Source organism: Lynx rufus, unplaced genomic scaffold, assembly GCF_022079265.1.
Source record: "Lynx rufus isolate CCGP_SWC_20201006 ecotype Redwood Valley unplaced genomic scaffold, mLynRuf1.p SCAF_8, whole genome shotgun sequence".
NCBI classification, from domain to species: Eukaryota; Metazoa; Chordata; class Mammalia; order Carnivora; family Felidae; genus Lynx; species Lynx rufus.
In genome coordinates, this window is record NW_025814896.1 from 29,713,904 (window position 1) to 29,739,884 (window position 25,981).

Below are 25,981 nucleotides of genomic sequence, written 5' to 3' on the forward strand. Positions count from 1 at the left end.
TATGACATATGAGCTCAAAATGGTTTTACATTTTTGAATGGTTGGGAAAAACCTCAAAAGAAGAATAATATAAGCAAACTATATCAAATACAAGTTATATTACATTCAGATTTCAGTATCACATATAAAGTTTTACTGGAACACAGTCATATTCCATATTGTCCATGGCTGCTTTCATGGGACAGCAACAGAGTTGAGTAGTTGCTACAGAGACCATATGCCAGCCCTTGGAAGATCAGTAAATCAAAGCGGTGATAGCCAACATGCTTTTCGTATTTTCTTACTTCAGCACATCCTGCTTTTCAGTATGTCATTGACCATTAGGCTAAGATAATCATTTCAGCTGAAAGGTTATTTTGTTTCTGATTTTGAGATTCCTGAGAACTTCCCCTCACAAATATGGTTCTTTTCCTCCCTTCCCTGACTCTTTGAGCGCCACCTGCTAGGTAAAGTAGAAACCTAAGAGGAGTAGCACTCGACAGCTCTCTCTCCCTCACCTCAAGAGCAGATCCACCACTGTCAAGTCCTATAGTGCCTACTTGGAATGCTTTTACATCTCTGCCGATAGCCTAACCTTCTAACTGGGCTACTTAGATCCTGTCCTCTGTCCTCTGTCTCTAGCCAGAGTGTTCATTCTCTCATGCTTGTACTCTCCAGAGGCTTCTGAATGCTTGCAGGACAAAGAAAAATCATCCTTACATGGTCCTGCTCCACATACATCTCCCAACCTTCTCTGGTACCATGCTCTTCATGCTCCAGATACAGTGGCCTCTTTCAGGCCCTGCTCCCACCATTGCTGAGACTACTAGCTAGAATTGAGTCTCCTGTCCTCCTTTCCTGTTTAACTCCTGTTCATTCTTCACATTCCAGTTCAAGGAATCAGTGCGTCAGGGAGGCCTTGACTGAGCATTCTTACTAGGTCAGGTTTTCTTTTTATAGGCTCTTGGAGTCCTATAATTCTTCTCCTAATACTAGTCACATTTGTCCATGAGGTGATTTGTTGAATGTCATTTTTTTGTTCTTAGACTGTAAGTTTCATGAAGGTAGGGATGTAGTTAGGTTTTGCTTGTTAATGTGTCATTGCTAGTGCCAGGAACAGGGCCTGACACATAGTAAATGCTCAATAAATTTTTGGGGGTTTTTGTTTTTGTTTTTGTTTTTTGAGAGAGAGAGGGAGAATGAGTGGGGGAGGGGCAGAGGGAGAGTGGGAGAGAGAGAATCTCAAGCAGGCTCCATGCCTAGCACAGAGCCCAGTGCGGGAGCTTAGTCTCATAATCGTGAGATCATAACCTGAGCTGAAATCAAGAGTTGGGTGCTCAACTGACTGAGCCACCCAGGCACCCCATCAATAAATTTTTTTTTCTAACAAATGCGTTTTTTCTTTTTTTTAAATCAGGAGTTTTACCAGCAGCTGTTTTAGCATCGGTCAGGGTAATCTTGTGCCTTTTTAGTATTTTGCATTATTTTAATGAGGATTTTTATTAATATGTTTCTCTTTTTTAAAATGTTTACTTTTGAGAGAGAGAGAGAGAAAGGGGACAGAGGAGGGGTAGAAAGAGAGGGAGAGAGAGAATCCCAAGCAGGTTCCGCACCATCAGTGCAGTGTCCGACATGGGGCTTCATCTCATTAACTGTGAGATCATGACCTCAGCTCAAATCAAAGGTTGGACTCTAAACTGACTGAACCACCCAGATGCCCCAATATGTTTCTTAGTAATAGATCATGGTTAAATTTCTGAAGTAAAACCAGCAGGCCGGAGCCTCGAAAAAGTTGCAGTTCAAAGACAAGTCTGTTAGAGAATTTTCTCTGGCTTGGAGGAGGAATCAGTTCATGCTTTCAACTGATTAGATATAGCCTGCCCATATTATGAAGGCCAGTCTGCATTACTCAGAGTCCACTAGTTTAGTTTAGTTTTTTTTAACAAAATACAAGAGAACAAATCTACACCTATATTTATTTACTTTTCCGTAAGTTTAAATCCTTCCGGGTTATAGCATCACACAGATTCTGTGGCCCATAGCTTTAGCAGGAAGGTTGCTTCGGAATTTGGCCCAAATCATGCCACTGTTTCCATGAGCTTGAGTTACTTTTCCCCCACGTTACTCTGGTGTTGTTTGGTTTGCCACCAGGAGTCACTGTGTTGTTCTTTGCTTTGTACACACAAACACACGAAAACAGGGTCAAGGCCATCCCACAAGTCACCGAAACTTGCATCCCGGTCACTGCTTCTTAGCTGCCAGGGCTGGGTGCCTGCACGGCTCCCTGACCTCCCTAGAGTGCTAGGAGAAGCAGGGTGCCAACCCCAACATCTCGTGCCTAAATACAGTTCAGTTTCATGTCGAGCACAGTCACCTTCAATTTTAAGAAGAGCTGTGTGCTCCCTCTGGTTCTGAAGACCCTGCTTATACCCAGCAAAGTTGGCCTTGGACGTATTTGTTGTTTTAGAGAGTCCTGTTCCCCGGAGGCCTCCACAGGTTCCAAGATGGTGGAAAGAGCAAGGCCCATTGGTTTAAATGTGTATCTCATAAATATACCTTCACAGAAACATCAGACTAATATTTGAGTAACATGTGGCCTAGCCAAGTTGACACATAAAATTAATCATCACAGGTCTATCCCATGTCAACTTGTCACACATATGTATCTCCTGAAACCATATTTAATCTCTGAATAAAGACAGTAACAAGGTCATGCTTCCACCTAACATGAGATAACTATCCTTCCTATAACCAAAAACTCACTTACCTTTTCCCCAGGAGAAGATGTAAGGCCCTTGGATGATGTTTACTTTTCTTCTTGATAACCTGTAACCTAAATACTGTGATGTAAAGTTAACAATGCTGGAGTACTATGATCAGCTATTTAATCTGATATTATTCCCTGAATAAAATATTTCTGTATCTATTTTCTATTGTTGCCTATTTTCTATTGCAGAAGACCTTAAAACTTAGTAGTAGCTGAAAACAGCATCCATCTAATTAGCTTACTCTCCTTTGAATCAGCAAACTGTGCTGGGTTAGCTCTTTGGTTCCTGTGTGGTCTTGACTAGAGTCATTTGTGCAGCTGTAGCCAGCTCCTGGTTAATCTGGGGGCTGAGATTGTCTCAGGCACATGTTTGGCAGTTAGTGTTGGCTGTCTGCTGGCCCGCTCTATGTAAAAAGGTCAGCCAGCGCTGCTTCATGTTCCGGCAGCAGTGTTTCCAGAGAGCAGAATGGAAGCGCAGGGTCTCTTGAGGTGTCAGCTTGAAAGTTATACCATCACTTCTGCTGCATTTTGGTGGTTCAAGCAAGTCACAAGGCCAGCTCAAATTCAAGGGATGGGGAAATAAGCTCCACCTTTTGATAGGAGCGCCAGATTCTCATTATAAAAGATGTGTGTGCAGAAACAGTAGGAATTTTTGTAGCCATCTTCACAATCTACCACATTGTCTTTTTTTCTGACTGCTTAAAAAAATTTTTTTTCAATTCTTCGTTTTCAGAAATAATACTGTGGTATGTAAAGACACAGATTTCCATTTCTTTTATTGGCTTGGGGTTCTTAGGATTTCTTGAATCTGAGACTTGATGTCTTTTGTAAGTTTTGGAGAATTTTCAGCCTTTGTCCCTTCAAGTATTTCTTCTGTCTTATTTCTCTTCTTCCTTTTATCTGGGACTCAAATTACTTGTAGATTAGATCATCTCATTGTATTTTCTTACCTTCCCTTTTGTATTTTTTATCCCCTTGCTTCCCTCTCCTTTATCATAGATACTTCCTTCCATTTCACCAGTTCTCTTCAGCAGTTCTTAAATCCATCTGTTGAGACTTTATGTCAGCTATTGTATTTTCTCAGTTTGAGAATTTCTATTTGACCTTTTTTTTTTTTTTTTTTTTTTAATAGCGTTGATTCTTAGCTGAAATCCTTAATGCTGTGGTACTGTTCTCATTTGTTTTCTACTGATTATCATGTTATTTCCTCATGGACCAGACACTGTATTTTTTAAATTGTAAAAGTATTTTGAGACTTAGGATGATATCCTTTTCTAGATAGGATTTAGATTTGTTTCTCACCTTGTCTAAAGTTCTTAAACCATTTTAATACAGTTTCAGGGGTTGAGATTCTTTTAAATAGGACTTTAGTCCTACTTTAGTCCACTGCCTGGGATACCTTTTATGTGTGGGACACTTTGCCAAGTGTTGGATAGGTTCTGTGAGCAGAGCGCACATGGTCTTTGATCTACATTTGAGCATAGAATCTTGATTAAATGACAGATGGATGTATATACAGTCAAGTTCTGTGAAAACAATGAAAAGGTTGCTATGGTAGTGAATATTTAGAGTGGGGAGGGTATGAGAATGGTCCCACCATAACTTAATTTCAACATGTTTCATTTAAGCTGAGACCTGGCTGATGTTGAGAGAACTGGAACCAGAAGCTTCCAGGCAGAAGCATTTGTCAATGTAAAGACTGAATGACACCAAAAAGAAGTGGGGGTAATGGCAGGGGGAGTGGTGGAGGGAGAATTGAGATTTAGAGTTGTCCCTCATCCCTCACCATTCTTCTCCTAGTTTCCTTCAGAAGATTAGTGAATTAGGAACTGATCAGTCTAGGCTCTAGATCTAGCTGTGTGGTCCTGTACTAGTTACCTGATTCTTCATTCAAAGCAAAAGTGGGGGGGTCAGGCTTGTGGGAGGAAGGTGAGGACTTCACATGGTAGTGGGATGGGAAGTAATGAAAGAAGTACATGAGGAGAGAGACCGTACTAGGTTTCTTCATATTCCTCATAAGTGTTTACACAGTTTCGCACGTATAGTAAGCTTTCCGTAAATGCCTGTTGATTTAACAAAATTAGAACAGATGAGAGATTTTTTTTAATGGGAAATCATAGAAAAACGAGATAAAAATTTTCCATCTTATTCCTTTATTTATTTATTTATTTATTTTAACATTTATTCATTTTTGAGAGACAGAGCATGAGTGGGGGAGGGGCAGAGAAAGAGAGGGAGACACAGAATCCAAAGCAGACTTCAGGCTCTGAGCTGTCAGCACAGAGCCCGACGCGGGGCTCGAACTCACAGACCTCAAGATCATAACCTGAGCTGAAGTAGGATACTTAACTGACTGAGCTACCCAGGTATCCCTTATTCCTCCATTTAAAGAAAAGAGAGCAAATGAATCTAGATGAAGAAAGACCATATTTATCTACCCTCATGTATGATAGGAGTTCTACCGACTAACCTGAAATGTTTTGGGTAACACGAGAAAGGTAGGTAAGAAAACACTTGAGATGTGAGCTCCTCAAGGGCAGGAGGTTCTCTCTGTGCATCGTTGCCTGGCACAAGACAAGAACTTAGTTGAACAAATGAGTCAATGATTGGTTCTCTGCTTTGAAGGAACGTAGGCTGTTCTTACCTCACAAGACAGGTTTACCATCCATTTGCTTTGTATAAGGTCCAAGAAGAGATTAAGAAACTATTTCCTTTCATAATATTATTAGCCCAAACTTCTGATCTGATCAGTGGATTATAGAACTTAAATTTCCTCAAAGCCCAGCAGTCAGAGAACACGTTGTTACACTGAGGTAAACAAAAGCGTACCTCTCAGAGCCTTATGAAGTATATTTTATTTCTGGCCACAGACTCTGGGTCTTGAGCTGATATTTGAGAGGGAAAGATTGGAACTTAGTAGACCTATACTCCCTGTATCTTAACTTTCCAACCATTATGTAAGGTTTTCTTTTTCTAGAAAGAGACTAATGTGGAATGAGAATTAATTCTCAATCAGTAAATGCAAAGCTTTAAGTAGGTCATCTGACTTTGCTTTTGTGCACCACATTCACCCTGGTTATAAAAGGGCCTTTCATTAGTTTTCTAGGCTTTCATCACTCCCAGACTCTCCACAGGCTTTGTGAAAGAATTAAACTACCCTCCCCCCCCCAGTGCCTGCCTCATGGACTCTTTCGTAGAGTACACACTGCCCTGTGTGCAGCTCGGTAGGGACTCTTGCAGACACCGAGTATATGAACAGTCCTCCTTCCAGATAAGAGATTTCAGTATTGGCTAGTGCCATAGCATGGAAATCAGCGTCTGCCAGGAACTAATATACGACTTGGCAGCCTAATTTTTGCCAAATTCGTAGGCCAAAATTTAAATGTCTGTATTAAAATGATTTTTAAATAAAATGTGCCTCTAGATAATTTCCGTCTAAGCAGTTGGATAGGAGGCTGATGAATGCTTCAAATAACCTACATACCCATCATTTTTTTTAAAGAAGAGAAGCAGCACTGCAAGTGTAAGTTTTGTCTGCAGAAATAGAAGAAGAAAGGAAACACAAAATTATGGAGGGGCATTTAGCAAGCTGCTTGTGGCATAATCTGAAGGTAGTAAAGGATTTGCATCGTACTGGTGTTAAGATTCGTGTCTCAAGGCAACTATAACTGTAGAGAGTTAATGATATTTATTGATTTTTCAAGGACAAAAGCCTATCTGTTATAATAGATTCCAAATGATTCTGGTGAAATTAGTCTCTTGGGGCCTTCCAGGTGCCTGCTCTGTTGTTGCCACTATAAGATACTCTGACATCTTTTGATTTTAGTCACTTAAGTCCTTTATTTTTTTTTTGAATCATCTTTAATGTCTTACCATCCTTTCCTATCAAAGGTAGACTCTGGTTCAGCAATTCAGCTATTCTCTTGCCATTACTCAACCCTGTTCCTTATAGTTCTGTTACATTCAGCCAACAAACCTTAATTCCGTGTTTTCCAAACCATCACTGCTTAGAGAATTGTTCCAGAAAAGGATTCTTTCTTTCTTTCTTTCTTTCTTTCTTTCTTTCTTTCTTTCTTTCTTTCTTTCTTTCTTTCTTTCTTTCTTTCGAGAGAGACAGAGAGAATGTGAGTGGGGGAGGGGCAGAGAAAGAGAGAGAATCTCAAGCAGGATCTATGCTGTCAGCACAGAGCCCATGCGGGGGCTGCGTGAACTGTGAGATCACGACCGGAGCCGAAACCAAGTCAGATGTTTAACCGACTGAGCTACCCAGGCACCCCAGTAGACTTATCACTTCTTGAAAGTTTATTCCACTGTCTCCCCCTCTTTTTTAGCCTTTGACTTTTCTACATACTTCACAAGAAATCTCAAAGATGTCAAACTGAAGCTCCTTCGCTTTTCCTGTTCTTTCTCTTTTGTCTTCCTACTGAGTCCTCATCAGCATATGCATTTGATTAGTTCTCTCTTAACCTAACAAACAAACCCTTTCTTGAGTGCAAATCAGTGGCCATTTTTGCTTGGATATAAAAATCCTCTATCTAGTTACCTTGATACCCTACCCCGCCATTATTTCTTATGATTTGCCTGTAGGTTGTTGTGGATTTTTTTATGTAAGTGATTGCATTTCCTGCAAATAATCCTATCCTATCTAATTTTTATTATTCTGATTTCTTTTTCTTATTGCCAAGGCTAGGACCTCTTATAAATTATTGAATAAAAGAAGTGATAATGGGTCATCTTGTCTTATTCCTGATTTTAGGGGCACCTGGGTGGCTTAGTTGGTTGAGCATCCGACTTCAGCTCAGGTCATGATCTCACGGTGCATGGGTGTGAGCCCCACTTCGGGCTCTGTGCTGACAGCTCAGAGCCTGTAGCCTGTTTCAGATTCTGAGTCTCCTTCTCTCTTCCCCTCCCCTGCTCGTTCTCTGTCTCTCAAAAATAAATAACATTAAAAAAAAATTTTTAAGGGAATGCTTTCAGTGTTTCCCTGTTGAAAAGAGTAACTAGATAGTGTTACTGTTTTAAAATAGGAACTGTTTTATCAGGTTAAGGGAGCCCTCTATTCCTAATTCAGAAGGATTTTTTAAAATCATGAATTCATGTGTTTTTATCCAGTACTTTTTCTGTATAAATGGAAATGATTTTATGATCTTTCTTCTTTAATATGGGTGAATTATATGTATAGATTTTATATCAAAACATTTGTATACCTCCGATAAACACAGATTGATTGTGGTTTATCTTTTTTAAATACCAGAATGACTTCATTAATACCTTGTTTAAGATTTTTGACCTGTATTGATTATTGAGTGGAAGAGGGACTATAATTTCTTTTCTTGTAATGTTTTTGTTTAATTTTAGTGCCAATTTTCACTCACCTCTTGGAATGAGTTGGGGATTATACCCTATTTTTTTCTCATCTATCATCTTGGCCTAGTGTTTTCTTTGTGAGAAAATTTTTAACTTTTGGTTCAAATTCTTTAATATTTATAAGAATATTCCGTTTTTTTATTTCTTTCTGAGCTGATTTTTAAGTTCTTTCTTTCTAGAGATTTGTCTGTTTTACGTTTTCAAAATCATTTGTTGTTGTTGATAATAGTTGTTGATAATAGTCTCAGTTTTCATCTGCTATATTTGTAGTTATTTCTACTTATAATATTTGTGCCTTCTCTTTTTATCTTTTGTTGATTTGTCAAGGAACTATCCTTGAGCCTTGTTTAATTTTTATTGTATATATTTTGTGTTATTACATTTGTCATTGATTGTCCCTATAAAAATTTTTTTTTTAACGTTTATTTATTATTGAGAGACAGAGAGACACAGAGCGTGAGCAGGGGAGGGGTAGAGAGAGGTAGAATCCGAAGCAGGCTCCAGGCTCTGAGCAATCAGCACAGAGCCCGACGCGGGGCTCGAGCTCACAAACTGCAAGATCATGACCTGAGCCGAAGTCAGTCACCCAACCAACTGAGCCACCCAGGCACCCCAGATGGTCCCTATAATTTTAAACAACTTTATAATTGATATAAAATAAAACTGTATACACATTTAAAGTATAAAGTTTATTAAGTTTTGACATGTGTATGTGGTGAAACTATCACGACAGTCAAGAGAATATGAACATATCCGTCATTCCCCCAATTTTTCTTGTGTACCTTTATAATCCTTCCGTCATGCTGGTGCCTACACCTTTGTCCCCAAGCAAGTACCGATCTATTTTCTGTTGCTATAAATTAGTTTGTATTTGCTAGGGTTTTATATAAGTGAAATCATGCATTATTGTACTAACTATGTGTTTCTGATGCTTTGACCTCTGGGGCCTTACTCACCCTGGAAAGACTGCCCCTCTCAGGGTTAAGCAATTTCTAGAGATGATAAACAACTCACCTGCTGGTGTGCCTTTCATATGCAAACCAACCAATCCAGAGCCCATACCCCAACCACCTCCTTTTTAGGGCTTTCACACTCTGGGTCACTATCTGCCTGATTTCACCCCCAACCAGGAGCTAGGCAATTAGGGATAGCCTTTAAACCCCAGAGCCCACTATTATTATTCAGATTAGCTAATCCCAAACCTGTTTGCCTTGCCTCTGCCCGTGTCTTCCTGCTGAAACCACAATATAAAGTTTTCTTACTGGTATTTGCCTCTCACTCCCCCTGCCTTCTAACCAACCTAGTGCTTCCCCATGTGGCCCCTGTGTGGCATGGCATGCCACCTCCTCTTGGGAATTGTGAATAGCAAACTGTCTTTTCAGTGGCAGTCATCTGATTTTTTGGTCTCATAACTGAATAATAATAAAACCTATGTTTTAAAACAAGTAATGCTCTCTTTTGTCTTGTTTCTTAGCATAATTATTTTGAGATTCATTCGTGTTGTGAATGAATAAAAACATTCGTTTTTATTGCTGAGTATTCTATTATATGGGTATAACAAAATTTATTTATCCCTTGATCTACTGGTGGAATTTTGGGTTGTTTCCAGTCAGCTATTACAAATAAAGCTTCTGTGAACATTAATGTACAACAAGCTTTTGTATGGACATACATTCCTCTTGGATAAATACCCAAGAGTGGAATGGCTGGATTGTATGGTAGGTTTATGTTTAACTTTTTTAAGAAACTGACAAATGATTTTGTCAGAGGGGTTATATTATTTTACATTCCCGTGAGCAACATGTGAAAGTTGTGACTTCTCCATATCCTTGACCATACTGGGTATTAAAAATCTTTTAATTTTAGCCACTTGAGTGTGGTATTTTGTGTTTTACTCTGCATTTCCATAATGATTAATGATTTGTAGCATCTTTCATGTGCTTGTTTGCCTCACATACATCTTCTTTGGTGAAAATGTTCAGATTTTTTTCCCGTTATTTTTTTGGGATCCTTGTTTTCTGACTGCTGTCTATATAAAAAAAATTACCATTTTAACCATTTTTAAGTCTACAGTATGGCATTAAGTTTCTTCATTATTGGATAGCTATGATCACTGTCCATCTCTAAAACTTTTCATCCTGCAAAACTGAAACTCTATACCCGTTGAACAACTCTTCACATCCTCCCCCCACCACCCCACAACCCCTGGTCACCACTATTCTACCTTCTGTCTCTATGACTTTGACTACTCTGTGTTCTTAATGTAAATGAAATCATACAATATTTGTCTTTTTGCAACTGGTTTGTTTCATTTAGTATGATGTCTTCAAGGGTCATCCATGTGGTAGCATGTATTAGAACTTACTTTTTAAAGCTGAATAATACTCCAGTGTATGTATATACCACATCTTGTTTATCCGTTCTTCCCTTGGTGGTTAGGTTGCTTCTACCTTTTGGCTATTGTGAATAATGCTGCCATAAACATTGGTGTACAAATACCTGTGTGAGTCCCTGCTTTCAGTTCTTTTGGCTGTATACTCAGAAGTGGAATTGGTCTGTCATATGGTAATTCTATGGTTAATTTTTTGAGTAATCACCTTACTGTTTTCTGCAGTGACTGCACGATTTTACATTCCCACTGACAGTGCACAGGGTCTGAATTTCTCCACATCCTTGTCATTTTCCCCTTCCTTCGTATCTTCCTTCCTTCCTTCCTTCCTTCCTTCCTTCCTTCCTTCCTTCCTTCCTCTCTCTCTCCCTTCCTCCCTCTAATTCTTTCTTTTAATAGCCATTCTAATGGGTATTAAGTGGTGTCTCAGTTTTGATTTGCATTTCCTTAATGATTAGTGATTTGAGCATCTTTTCATATGCTTATTGGCCATTTGTCTGTCTTCCCTGGAGAAGTGTCTGTTCAAGTCCTTCGCTCATTTTTTTTGAAGTTTTTTTTTACATTTATTTATTTATTTTGAGAGAGCGCGCGCGCACACGCACACACACACACACACACACACACACACACACACACACACACCAGCAGGGTAGAGTAGGGGCAGAGAGAGAAAGAGAGGGAGAATCCCAAGCAGGTGGTGCTGTCAGCGCAGAGCCTAACGTGGGGGTTTGATCACACAGCGAGATGATGACCTGAGCCGAGATCAGGAGTTGGACACTCAACCTACTCAGCCACCCAGGAACCCCTGCCCATTTTTAAATCAGGTTGACTTTTTCGGTTTTTGAGTTGTAGGAATTCTTTATATATTCTGATTTCAATCCCTTATCAGGTGATTTCCACACATTTTCTCCCATCTGTTGGTTTCCTTTTTATTCTGTTAGTAGTGACTGTTGATACACAGACATTTTTAATTTTGATGAAGTCCAACTTACCTATTTTTTCATTTTGTTGAACCATACTTCTAGCATCATATTTAAAATATCATTGCCAAATCCAGTGCCTTGAAGCGTTTCCCCGTATGTTTTCTTCTAAGAGTTTTATGGTGTTAACCTTTATGTTTAGGTCTTTGATCCATTTTGAGTTAATTTTTGTATATGGTGTAAGGTAGGGAGCCAACTTCACTCTTTTGCATGTGGAGACAGTATCCAGTTTTCCTAGAAGCATTTGTTGAAAAGGTTGTCCTCCTTCCATTTTTGCACCCTTGTCAAAAAATTATTTGAGTATGTTTGTGTGGATTTGTTTCTAGTTCTGTTTTATTTCACAGGTCTGTACATTTATCCCTTTGCTAATCTCACACTCTTAGTTATGGTAGCTGTATACTGAGCCTTAATACTGGGTAAATGGATTTCTCCCATTTTATTCTTTTTCAAAGTTGCCCCTGGTTTGTTTTTATTTTTTATTTTACACATGTAACCTATACTATACTTTGGTTTCATATATCCAGTAATTTATTCCAGTGTATTTAAACAGCAAATATTTTCCCATATTGTTCTTTGTCTTAACTGCAATATAAATGTGCACCAAACTGTTTGTTTGCTTGTGGAAGTAATCTGATTGACCTCCTTGCCTCCAGGCTTATTTCTCTCCAGGCCCCAAACTGAATCTTGCCTTAGGTATAACTTAAAGGCAGTAGAATTTAACCATCTGTTTTATAGCTTTGGTGGTCCTGCATTTCATGTATGGAAGTGAGCATCTCTTCAGGGCCTCAGACTTTTACTAGTTTTAGTGGGGGCAGGGGGCTCCTCTTCCTTTTATTTTGGACCTCTCTACCACATTGCCTTTCTCGAGAGACCTGTAGTAACGCAAGTTGATTTCTGGTGTTCTAGGACTGCTTCACAAGCCCTTGGCGGTTTTTCAAGCTGCTTTAGCTCCATGGCAAGTATTCAGTGTGCTGTTCCCACCCCACCCTCTCTTAATGGCATGTATCAGTTTTCTACTCACCCACACCCACCTACTCCTGCCTCCTGCTCCTGTCAGATGTCTCTTGGCCTGGCTCTCCCATTGCTGCTTTTGTCACTCTTACAGCTGTCTTCTTCCTTTCTTTGGCTACTGCCTGACTTCCGTGGCAGCTGCTCTGTCATTGCTTGTCTGCCATTCTGCCCCTTCTCCTACCCTCATACCCTGCACCCCTGCCCCACGTAGGTGTGTGATGTACATTCTCCGTGTTCAGAACCAAGCTTTATCACCTTCCGCGTGGTATGCTGTGTTCCCAAAGTGGTCATCCTCCTGTTTATAGCATTATGACTCACCTAAGTGAGATAGCTGGGCCTTCCTTACCTCTGGCATCTTATTGTTAAGTCTTCAGTTCTATCCCCATGAAAGGCTTCCTGGACCCAGTTCCAACGTGTGTGTGTATGTGTAGGCTTTGCCACACCAACAAGCAATTCTTGGACACCAGTGTGTTCAAGAACTCAAATGCATTCTGACACTGTCTACTTGGAGATAGAATCAGATTCCACAGGTAAGGGGCTGAATCCCACAAGACCTCCCTCTACTTCAGATGACTGGCTGTCTACAAATTGGTGGTTCCAGTAACCCCCTCCAACTCAGGAGGCCAGCTGCAAGTCCAGGTTCTTACCTGTACTTCTGACCAACTGGCTATAAATCAAAGGTTCCCAGGACTATCTCCTTGGGTTCGATTAATTTGCTGTAAGAGCTCACAGAACTTAGGAAAACCTGTTTACTCACTAGATTTTTTATTTATTACAAAAGATATTAAAGGATACAAATCAACAGCCAGATGAAGAGATACATAGGCGAGGTCCTAAACAAGGGGCTTCTGTCTTTGTGGAACTTGGGGCTTGGCACAGTGGCAAATGGAAGTGTTCTAGTTTCCCAGTTTGGAAGCTTTCTGAACCCCCTTCTTTTTTGTTTTTTATAGAGACTTCATTACATGGGCAGAATTGATTAACTTGTTGGTAATTGGTGATTAATTCAACCTGTAGCCCCTCTTCCCAGGAAATCCAGGTGGGACTGAAAGTTCAAATCTTCTATTCATGGTTGGTTCCCATGATAACCAGTCTTCATTCTTAGGTGCTTTGCAAAAGTCACCTTCATTAATATAAACCCAGTTGTGGTGAATAGGTTTATTATAAATAGTGAAACACACATTTCATCTTTATGGCTCTGAACATTTTTGGGAACTGAGGGCAAGAGACCAAATATAACAAAAGATGCTCCCCTTGTCCCTGTCTGTCTCTCAGGACATTTTAAGGGTTTTGGGAGCTGTGAGCCAGGAGCTGTGAATAAAGATCAAATATATAACACAATGTTACATTAGTTTCAAGTGTACAACATTGAGATTCAACAAGTCTGTACATTTGTATATATTTCTTATAAATCACAGTGTCACGCCCTGTAAATTCTCTTATCAGATTCCTCTAGATATTCCTGCCCTGCCCTGAGGTCCTCCTGGTTTGTTGGCTAGGTGACTTCTGAAACCTTTGGTCAGAGCCGCCTTCTAACCTCAAACCACCCCAGTTGATCCTCATTCCTGCTGTCGTGGTTTCTAAAATCAAATTGTTCCAGTCAGTCTCCCTGTGCTTAAAGCCTTTGGTGGGTCTTGAGTGTGTTCCATGCAAGATCAGAACTTCTTATTGTGGCCTGGAAGCCCCTGTCTGATCTGATCACTGCTTCCTGTTACCTCACCACCTGCGTTACCTCCACACATCCTCACAGACCCCAGTCTTTCGTGTCTGTCATTTTCATACTCATTTAATGCATGTTTATTGAGGTCCTGCTGGATGCCCTCACCCAGCTCTTTGCCATTCCTGGAACCAGATAGGCCTGTTCAGGCCTCCAAGTCCTCTCACTTGAAAGACTGTTTCTGCCATTCTCTTGGCTCACTACTTACTCTTTATCCTCCTAAGTTCAGTTCAAGAATTACCTCCTCTGAAAATTCCTTCTGGTTCTGCAGTTTCACCACCTCACCTTAATGTTAATCAGCTAGCATTATTTATGGCAGGTGATGACTCAGGGTTTGAAGAAATAGTTTATTTGTGCCTCACAGCTGGCTAGGGAACTATATGGACGACAATGTTTTATCTAATCTTTCTGGTATTCCCAATGTTAGGTAAAGTGTGAAGGCAAGGACGTGAGCTTTGGAGTTTTAAATGCCCTGAGTTTGAATCCTAATAGCCACTCATTAGGTATGTGGCCTTGAAGAAATTCCTTAACCTGTGATCTTTAGATTCTTCATCTCTGGAGTGGAAGAACAGTATGTAACTCATTTTGAGGATTACATTGATTAAAGTATATAGAATGCCTAGTACTAGTGCTAAGCACCTATCAGGCAACCGTGGATTGTAGTTGTAAAAGTAGTTTTTGTTCTTAATAATAAATGATATAATGTTGATTGAATGAACTGTTAGCTGAAGGGATTGAAACCTCCTTCTAGGTGCTTTTTTTTTTCCAAAAAAAATTTTTTCTTTCTTAACGTTTATTTATTTTTGACAGAGAAAGAGAGAGAGAGAGACACAGCATGAGTTGGGGAGGGGTGGAGAGAAAGGGAGACCCAGAATCTGAAGCAGGCTCCAGGCTCTGAGCTGTCAGCCCAGAGCCCAATGCGAGGCTCGAACCCACAAACTGGGAGATCCTGACCTGAGCTGAAGTCGGACGCTTAACCAACTGATTCACCCAGGCACCCCTTTAAAAAAAAAAAAAATTAACGTTTATTTGTTTTTGAGAGAGAGACAGAGACACAGCCTGAGTTGGGGAGGGGCGGAGAGAAAGGGGCTTCCCCCCGCCCCCCCCCAGCCCAAATCAAGAACCTGAACAGCTCTAGGAGAAGGCCCAGGCAGAGTTTGACATTCTTAGCTGCCACTTCTTTGTTTCTCCCACACCTGGGAGACATCCTCAGCAGGGCTGAGAGTTGAATACTTACTTTTCTCACAGAGAGCTTCATCTCTGTGAAAAAGGTGAGTTTACTTAAAATCAAGGCTAGTACTTGAACGGTCATCTATATTGAATATCTGAAAATCAGTGATTGATTAATGTGAACACATTTAAGTCAGTCACTGCCCCATTACTTAGAAATCTATAAAATGGAAATAATCATCAATTAGTTTTCGTTGGTATTAGAAAGATTTATCTGTTTCTCCATTAGTCTTTACATTTTTAAAGGGTCAAATGGTGATAAGATTTGTAAAGAGAAGTCAGATAGTCCTGGACTTGAATTCTGCTTCCACAGTTTACCAGCTTATGTGATCGTCTCTCAGTTTCTTTAGCTGCAAAATGAGAGTTAAGAAGAGTATGTAACTGGTAGAGTTGCTGTGAGATTTAACTGAGATAAAATGCCAAATATTGAGATAATTTGTACCTGATGCTTCATCATATTTTATCAGTACTAATGTATTGAGTATTGAATGCATAACTTTGAATAGGTGTACTCTTAATAGAAGCTATCACAACCAAAGTCTACACTCTGGGCAGATTGGTCAAACTCTCCTTTGCTAGTGGGGGCTTCACAATATTGATTCCTGAAACATTTTTTCTCTAGCAAGTGAAGGCAGCCTTGTACTTGCTGGCAAAGGGGCTGAGAAAAATACATTCCAGAGCACTTTATCATTCCCATCCTAGGTGATCACAAGTCATAACATTTAAGAGTTGGTCTTCTTATTCCTTATAACTAGCTGTATGTATCAGGATTGGGGTTGGTTATATATATCAGAAAATAAAATAGGTTTCTTTCTTTCTCATATATATGAAATCTGAAAGCAAGCAGGACTGGTATGGCCCGTTGGTCAGTGTCATCGGAGAACTCAGTTTCTTTCTAACTCTCTATTCTATTTTTTTTTTTTAATTTTTTTTTCAATGTTTTTATTTATTTTTGGGACAGAGAGAGACAGAGCATGAACGGGAGAGGTGCAGAGAGAGAGGGAGACACAGAATCGGAAACAGGCTCCAGGCTCCGAGCCATCAGCCCCGAGCCCGACGCGGGGCTCGAACTCACGGACCGCGAGATCGTGACCTGGCTGAAGTCGGACGCTTAACCGACTGCGCCACCCAGGCGCCCCTCTCTATTCTATTTTATGTCACTTCAGGGTCCATAATGGCTGCTGGGGCTCTAATCATCACATCTAAATTCCACATTATAGGAGAGAGGACAGGAGAAAAAAACTTCCTCTTAAAACCACCTTCCTAGAAATCTCATCATACACTGTAGCTTATAATTTCTTGGCTAGAATTGAATCACTTGTCCACAACTAGCTCAGGAAGGGTGCGTGTTCTCCTTACTATTACCACCAGTTTTCGCCCTTCTTCCTCTTAAATGAAGATGGCATGTCTCTCAGGACCTCTCAGGGTCCACTGACAGGGAGTGTATGTTTGATCAAGAACTATTTCTTTTTGGCCTGAAGCCAAAGGAATCATTCTCTAGCGGATACTCAGTATGACTGTAATGATACAGGTTGTATATTTCAAATAATTTACCCCTGAAATGCATGTAAGCATCTATAATCGCTTGCTTATAAAGTTAAAATCCAAGATTTCTGTAGTTCAAGGGAACTACCCCTGCTTCCAAAGGTGCACAACACAGTAAGTTGCAGTAACGCCTTTATCAGCGTCATAGGGTTGGGGAGGATTAAGTGAGAGGAGGCATACAAAGTGCTCAGTGCAGATGGGGCTTTGAGACAGGATGGCAAGTGTGAGTGATTTAACAGTTAGTGGACACTGCCCACTGTCCCCACCACTGAGTGTACAGCCTCCACATGTATCCCTAGAGAATGTCTCAGATCTACACTGAATTCAGATTTTAAGAACATTTAGAAAATGTTGTTAGACCCTCAGATATCAGGAAAACGATAGTTACAGTTTTTCAGAACTTCTTTGTCATATATCCTAGAGCTTTTAAGTATTGCCGGTGGCATCTTGGTTTTCCTCTGTTACTTGAATGTTAAACTTTCCAACACTCTAATGCATGTGCAATGGAACTGATTTTTTTTTTTTAACTAAGAAATGCTTTTGTAATGAAATAAGGACTGTATATTGGCCCTTTTTCTGGGTGTGGTAGAGTAGGAGAGAAAACAGAATGTGTGTACCATTGTGTCTAATAAATTAGGGAACTGCCCAGAGTTCATGACTCATCTCCCAAAGCCTCCCTGCTCAGTTATTCTGTAACTCACAGTTAACCAAAGGATTATGGTTCACAAGTGCTTTTTGAAAAATGAACAAGGTATAGATTTGAGTTTCTTCCTTATTTTGCCTTTCCTGAAATATGTAATTCTGTCTTTACTCAGCTAGTCTTGTCTAATCAAAAATGATATGTGGGATAGCGGAAGAAATCATATACAGCTAACTCTTCCTTAACAAGGCATGTATCCCTTGGATAAATGCCTAGTAGTGCAATTGCTGGGTCATAGTGTAGATCTATTTTTAATTTTTTGAGGAACCTCCATACTGTTTTCCAGAGTGGCTGTACCAGTTTGCATTCCCACCAGCAGTGCAAAAGAGATCCTCTCTCTCCGCATCCTCGCCAACATCTGTTATTGCCTGAGTTGTTAATGTTAGCCATTCTGACAGGTGTAAGCGGTATCTCATTGTGGTTTTGATTTGTTATTTCCCTGATGCTGAGTGATGTTGAGCATGTTTTCATGTGTTGGTTGGCCATCTGGATGTCTTCTTTGGAGAAGTGTCTATTCATGTCTTCTGTCCATTTCTTCACTGGATTATTTGTTTTTCGGGTGTTGAGTTAGGTAAGTTCTTTGTAGATTTTAGAAATGAACCCTTTATCTGATATGTCATTTGCAAATATCTTCTCCCATTCCATCGATTGCCTTTTAGTTTTGTTGATTGTCTCCTTCACCGTGCAGAAGCTTTTTATCTGATAAGGTCCCAATAGTTCATTTTTGCTTTTGTTTCCCTTGCCTCCAGAGACATGTTGACTAAGAAGTTGCTGCGGCCAAGATCAAAGAGGTTTTTGCCTGCTTTCTCCTGGAGGATTTTGATGGTTTCCTGTCTTTCATTTAGGTCTTTCATCCATTTTGAGTTTATATTTGTGTAGGGTGTAAAAAAATGGTCCAGGTTCATTCTTCTGCATGTCGCTGTCCAGTTTTCCCAGCAACACTTGCTGAAGAGACTCTTTATTCCATTGGATATTCTTTCCTGCTTTGTCAAAGATTAGTTGGCCATACATTTGTAGGTCCATTTCTGGGTTCTCTATTCTGTTCCATTGATCTGAGTGTCTGTTTTTGTGCCAGTACCATACTGTCTTGATGATTATAGCTTTGTAGTGTAGCTTGAAGTCTGGGATTGTGATGCCTCCTGCTTTGGTTTTCTTTTTCAAGATCGCTTTGGCTATTCAGGGTCTTTTCTGATTCCATACAAATTTTAGTATTATTTGTTCTAGCTCTGTGAAGAATGCTGATGTTACTTTGATAGGGATTGCATTGAATATGTAGATTGCTTTGGGTAGTATCGACATTTTAACAATATTTGTTCTTCCTATCCAGGAGCATGGAATCTTTTTCCATTTTTTTTGTGTCTTCTTCAATTTCTTTCATAAGCTTTCTATAGTTTTCAGTGTATAGATTTCTTACCTCTTTGGTTAGATTTATTCCTAAGTATTTTATGGTTTTTGGTGTAACTGTAAATGGGATCGATTCCTTGATTTCTCTTTCTATTGCTTCATTGTTGGTGTATAGAAATGCAACTGATTTCTGTGCATTGATTTTATATCCTGCAACTTTGCTGAATTCATGAATCAGTTCTAGCAGTTTTTTGGTGGAATCTTTTGGGTTTTCCATATAGAATATCATGTCATCTGTGAAGAGTGAAAGTTTGACCTCCTCCTCCTGGCTGATTTGGATGCCATTCCCATAATATATACTTTAAATATCTCATAATTTTATATATCAATTATACCTCAATAAAGACAAACTTAAAAGATTCCTTTCACAGTGGCAGCGTAATATAATCAGGAATTAATGCAAGAAGACATGAATAGGACAAAAAAAAAATGAGTAAATACAGTAACACCTTGAGGAACATTTTCTGAAAAAGTAAAATGGAGGGGCACCAGGGTGGCTTAGTTGGTTGAGTGTCTGACTTGATTTCAGCCAAGGTCATTATCTCATGGTCGTGTCAGGCTCCGTGCTGAGCATAAGCCTGCTTGAGATTGTCTCTCTCCCTCTCTCTGTCTCTGCTCCTGCCCCACACACCCTCTCTGTCTTTCCCCCTCTCTCAAAATATGTAAACATTAAAAAAAATAATAAGTGGGGAGAATACTGTGTCCCAGGATTATAAAATTCAGTACCATAAAATGCCATTTCTCTCTGATCTGGTTATTTTATCAGTCTTTTATTATAAAAATGTTCAAATATAGAGAAAAATTGAGACCATTTTTTACCCACTCCCACCACATAGACCCAACAATGAACATTTTATTATACTTGTTTTATCAAATTATTTGTCCATCTATCTGCCATTCCTCTGTTCATTCATATTCATTCATCATTCCTATTGTTTTTAATGTATTTCAAAGTAAATTGCTTATATCAGGATACTTCTTCCCAAATACTTAAGCATGCATATCATTTATATTTGTTTATGGGTGGAATTGTCTTCAGAGGTGAAATTTATGTGCAAATGTACAAATGTATTTCCCTATCAAAATACAGAGTATCATGCTAAGCAAAATAAGTCCATCAGAGAAAGAGAAGTCATATGATTTCACTTACTTGTGGAATTTAAGAAACTCACCAGATAAACATAGGGAGAGGAAAGGAAAAATAAGATAAAAACAGAAATGGAGGCAAACCATTAGAGACTCTTAAATACAGAGAACAAACTGAGGGTTGCTGGAGGGGTATTGGGTGGGGGGATGGGCTAAATGGGTGATGGGCATTAAAGAGCACACTTGTTGGGATGAGCACTGGGTGTTCTATGTAAGTGGTTGAATCCCTAAATCCTACCCCTGAAACCATTATTGTACTGTAAGTTAACTAACTTGGATTTAAATTTTATTTTATTTTATTTTTTATTTATTTTTTTTTTTTATAAATTCCTTTTTTTTTTTTAATTTTTTTTTTTTTTCAACGTTTATTTATTTTTGGGACAGAGAGAGACAGAGCATGAACGGGGGAGAGGCAGAGAGAGAGGGAGACACAGAATCGGAAACAGGCTCCAGGCTCTGAGCCATCAGCCCAGAGCCTGATGCGGGGCTTGAACTCACGGACCGCGAGATCATGACCTGGCTGAAGTCAGACGCCCAACCGACTGCGCCACCCAGGCGCCCCGGATTTAAATTTTAAAAAGAAAACAGTTTTTTTTCTTGTCCAGGAAGATACACTTATATTTTTTTCCAGTAAACCTTTCATGTCTTTCATAGGCAAACATTGTTCTGATTTTTTTCCCACCATAGGTTAGTTTTTTAATCTTTTATTTTGAATTTTCTTTTAATTTCAATTATTTATTTTTTTAGTCATCTCTCTGCCTAATTGTGGGGCTCAAACTCACGACCCCAAGATCAAGAGTCACATGCTTTACTGACTGAGCCAGCCAGGCGCCCCTCCACTATAGATTAGTTTTGCTTGTTCTAGAACTTCACATGTATGGAATCATATGTTATATGCTCTTTTATGTAAGGCTTTTTTCACTCAGCATGATGTATTTTAGATTCATTCACGTCATATCAGTAATTCTTCCCTTTCATTGCTGAGTAATATTCCATTGTGAGAACATACCACTGTTTATATAATTTCTTATTGATGGTTACCTGGATTGTTTTCAGTTTTCTGTTATTATGAATATTCTTGTACTAGTCTTTTTGTGCTCATATGTTTATATTTCTCTTGGGTAAATGTATAGGAATGGAATTACTGGATCACGAAGTAGGTATATATTTGGTTTTATAAGAAGCTGGTACCTGCAGGGGTACCTGAAGCTGTCAGACAAACTAATTTTTAAAATAAAATGAAAATACAGGGCACCTGGGTGGCTCTTTCGGTTAAGTGTCCGTCCAACTCTTGATTTCAGCTCAGGTCATGATCTCACGATTTGTGAGATAAAGTCCTGTGTTGGGCTCTGCGACGACAGCATGGAGCCTGCTTAGGATTCTCTCTCTACCTCTCTCTGTGCCCCTCCTCCACTTGTGCATGCCTGTATGTGTGTGTGTACTTGCTCTCTCTCAAAATAAACATTTAAAAATAAAATGAAAATTTCACAAATAGTAGCCCATCCTAAAAACCATTCTGTGAAAGGCAAAACCATTCCTACTATTAGATTGTGTGCGCTGGGTTCTTGGCATTGTGCAGACTACAGCTGGCAGTTCTGGTTTCCGTCTGACATTTCATAGTACATATTTCCTTTGGATTCAAACTACTTAACCATTCTTCTGTATTCGTAACCATTCATCTGTATCTGTATTCATCAAAGGCTAGACCTTCATCATAGAACCAGCTTTTAAAATCAATTCGGAGAGAGAGGTGTGGGGAAGAGATAAATTTGAGAGCGTATGGAGTGTCAGTAAATCAGATATGATAGAAGGAGGTTGAGGGATTTAACAACAAAGAGGTTGTGTGTGTATGTGAGAGAGAATGAGAGGGGCAGGGGAGGGAGAGAGAAATACCAATGGTTCCCCTCCCCCATGAATTTTAATTTTTGCAAAGTTTATTTTTAAGATAGCCAAAAGGTGTCCTGTATACTGAAATAAAATGATCTCCAGAGAGCCTCCTCATTCTGTTCAAAACCAAAAGGTGTCCTGTATATTGAAATAAAATGATCTCCAGAGAGCCGCCTCATTCTGTTTAACAGGCTTCATAGTATTCCATTTTATGAATAGGCCATCATTTATTTAATCATATTTCTCTCTCCTGTTGATAAACATTTAGGTTATTTCCAATATTTTTCTATTGCAAACAGTGCTGCATTGAATATCCTTGTACTTAGGGCATTTTTAAAGTATGAGTATATATATCTGTAAAATTCTCAGTTGGAATTATGTCAAAGGGATTGTGCTTTTGCAATTCTGCTAAATATTTAAATCATATGAGAGTACCTTTTTTCTCAAATCTTTGCCCCAGTACATTGTTGTTAAGTTTTTTATATTTGCCTATCTGATAAGCAAACACTGATATCATGGTGTAGCCTTTGGCTACATTAATTTGGCTTTCTCTAATCATGAGTTGAGTTTAAGCATTTTTTTATATATATATAAGAGAACGGTTTCCTTTTCTGTGAATTGTCAGTTTCATATCTTTGCCCATTTTTCTTTTGGATTGGTGGTTCCCTTTTATTAATACGGAGGAATCCTTTATATATTAGGGAAATAAGACCTTTGTGAATGAGTTGGAAAGATTTTTGAAGAGCTCATTCTTTAAAAATATAGAAGTAGTTGTTTTAGTGGAATGGTGGAAAAAGAAGCCAGATTGCCATGGAGACAACTCTTCCTAGAAATTTGGCTGCAAAGTAGAGTAGAGAGAATGCTAGCTGAAGGATTGATGTAGAGTCAAAAGAGTTCTCCCTTTCCTTTAAATTCTTATGTCTAAATGCTGTTATAAGTTAAAGCGTGGAGGTGGTGGTAGGGGATCTACAGGACAGGATTCCTAATGAATTGAGATTTTTAGGAGGAACTGTAGATGAGGAGGAAATGTGTAAATATGTTGACTGGGAGTTAAGGGTGTCATGCAGTCCAGTGGCTTCTATTTTCTCAAGTGAAGGCAAAGCCAACAGCCAAGAGTGTGGGAGGAGGTGGTTGGAGAGGAGAGGAGGTTCTTTGAAATCACTGCTATGGAGAATTGGAGAGAGCTGAGGAGGGAAATATAGAAACATTGCAGAAATTGTTTGGAGTTCCATCGAAGCAGAAGTAGTATCAGCCTTATGGCTTGTTTGGTTTTCTTAAGCAGCATTTGGCAGTCCCAAATGTGGGGCTGTTGGTTGGATTAGTTTAGGATTGGGCTGTTTTTGTTTTTCCCCATGTAAGTAGAATAGAAAAGGGGTAGCAAAAGAATTTAGGATGTTAGCAAGGTAGTGATGGAATTGACACCAAGCCTTCTTGGGTAGAGAAGGAAATAGACAGGACAGAAATACTAGATAGAAAATTAGAGAGAGGTTCAAGGGACCGGAAGCCTAGTTGAGGTCAGAGAACAGGTGTAGACATAAAAGAGAGGGAACTGTAAGGAATAGAGAGTGTGGTGGAGAGTGGGAAGGTAAGCCTCAGTCTGAGTTTTTCCTGGTGATGACAGAACCATTGTCAAGGCTGGCCCAAGTGGAGTAGAGATGTAAGGTTCTTGGAGTTGAGGAAGTCCAGTAATTCATAGGCTGGCCCGGATGTGAATTGTGGTGGCTGTCATCTGTGAGGATGTTGAACCATCTTCCAGGAGAATATCAGGACTGGGGGATGGGGAGAAAATTGTGAGCCACATTGCAGTCTTTTCAGTGATAAGGGAGTGCTAGCAAATTATTAGGCAAAAAAGCCCTCAAGAATGGAGACCATTAGAACAGGTTCTAGGGAGAATGGTTTGCATATGAGATCCTTGAGTGAGGAAACCTCAACTCTCCTTGGTGACTAGGTCTGGGATACTTGGAATAGATTTGGAGACTGGAAGAGGAAGGAAGTAAGCAAGCACAGGTATGCATGCAGTTTAGTCTGGGAGGCAGGAAGTCACAGGAATTTGCCAGAGAGACTTTATAATATAAATTTATAATATATTATAAAGTCTATCTCTGAGAAGAATGAGGCCTTGACTGTGGTTTTCCTGGTTGTGGTCTATAGCTACACCTTGTTACCGACATGGATCTTTTTACCTTAACATACCTCTCACGGCCTAGTTTACATGCACAGATCCTCTCCAACTTGCCATTCACTGTGCACTTCTTTTCCCTTGCAGCCTTTCGCATGAAGTACTGTCTTTCTTCTGCAGTTTCCTTCTTTTTGATTAATATATTCATGCTCTGTAGTGAAATCTGATTTCTTTTTAAGTTAATTTGATTGGTTATTTTTTTAATTTTTATTTATGTTAGAGAGAGCATGCGTGCACTTGCGTGCAAGTAGAGGGGCAGAGAGAGGGGTACAGGATATCTATGCTGATAGTGAACCCGGTAAGTACAATACAAAGAAGAAAATAAAAATCATAAAGTGCCATGCTAAATGTTTATAGATTTTCCCTTCCAGTTTTACTTTCATGCATATACTTTCATACACATACATGAATCTGGTTAAGATCATATGGTATATTCAGTTTTGATCTGTTTTTTTTAAGCTTAAAAAATGAAGGTCTTTTTCCATTTTCTTAAATTCTTTGAATTGTAACAGTATATCATCTTGAATAGCAGCAACATAGTACTTATTTCAGCTTTTTCCTATTTTCCCTGCTGTTGGATATTTGGATTGTTTCTACTTTTCCATTTAATGAATATCTCTGTATCATTTTCACCTGAGTTTCAGATAATTTACTTTTACTTAGAATAGAGCCTTGGAAGTGGGTCACAAAACAATATGGACACATTTAAGATTCTTGTATAATCTTTCTGGGAAGGCATTTGTTGTTACAGGCTAATGGCCATTCCGACCAGTGTCTGATTCCTTTTCATGAGACTCTTGCTAGCATTGAATACTTCATATAATTGATCATTTCTGATTTGGAAGGTAGAAATATTATCTCGTTATTATATTCCTTTGATTAATGGGGATGGTTAGCACTTTTTCATGTATTTTCTTAGCTGTTTTTTCTCTTCTGTAAATTATCTCTTTAGGATTTTTAGGGTTTTCAAAATTGAGGTCTTCGTGTTTTCCATATTGATGTGACTTCTTATTTTAACGCTTTGTCTTATTGGTGGCAATTTACCTAGTTTATTTCCCTTAAAAAATAGACTTTATTTTTTAGAGTAGTTTTGGGTTCATGGTAAAATTGAGCAGAAATTAGAGTTTCCCAATACTCCCTGCCCCCATACATGCACAACCTCCCACGCTCGTCATCCTGCACCACATGGTACGTTTATTACAGCAAATGAATCTGCATTGACACATCGTTACCATCTTGTTTACATTAGGATTTACTTGGTGTTGTGCATTGTGTAGGTTTGGACAAATATATAATGACATGTATTTACCATTGTATTATTATACAGAATAGTTTTACTTGAAATCCTCTGTGCTCTGCCTTTTCATTCCCTCCCTCCTTCCTAGCTCCACAGCCACTAATCTTTTTACTGTCTCCAGGGCCTTGCCTTTTTAAGAATTATGTCCTATAGTTGGAATCATACAGTATGTCGCTTTTCCAAATTGCTTTCTTTCACCTACTAACATGCATTTAAAGTTCCTTCATGTCTCTTTGTGCTTTGATAGCTCATAACCTTCTAGTGCTGCATAATATTCCGCTGTCTGGATGGAGTCCAGTTTACGTATCCATTCACCTACTGAAGGGCATCTTGGTTGCTTCCAGTTTTGCCAATTAAGAATAAAGCTGGGGCTTTACGGGGCACTT

General features: G+C 39.3%; 1 protein-coding gene and 1 pseudogene across 3 annotated transcripts in view; one reads left to right on the forward strand and one right to left on the reverse strand.

Annotated features, from left to right (window-relative positions):
• PTPRA (protein tyrosine phosphatase receptor type A) overlaps positions 1-25,981 on the forward strand; it is a 160,029-nt gene that overhangs the window by 54,774 nt on the left and 79,274 nt on the right. The window lies entirely within an intron of this gene.
• On the reverse strand, positions 1,975-24,446 carry LOC124503183 (60S ribosomal protein L35a-like; annotated as a pseudogene).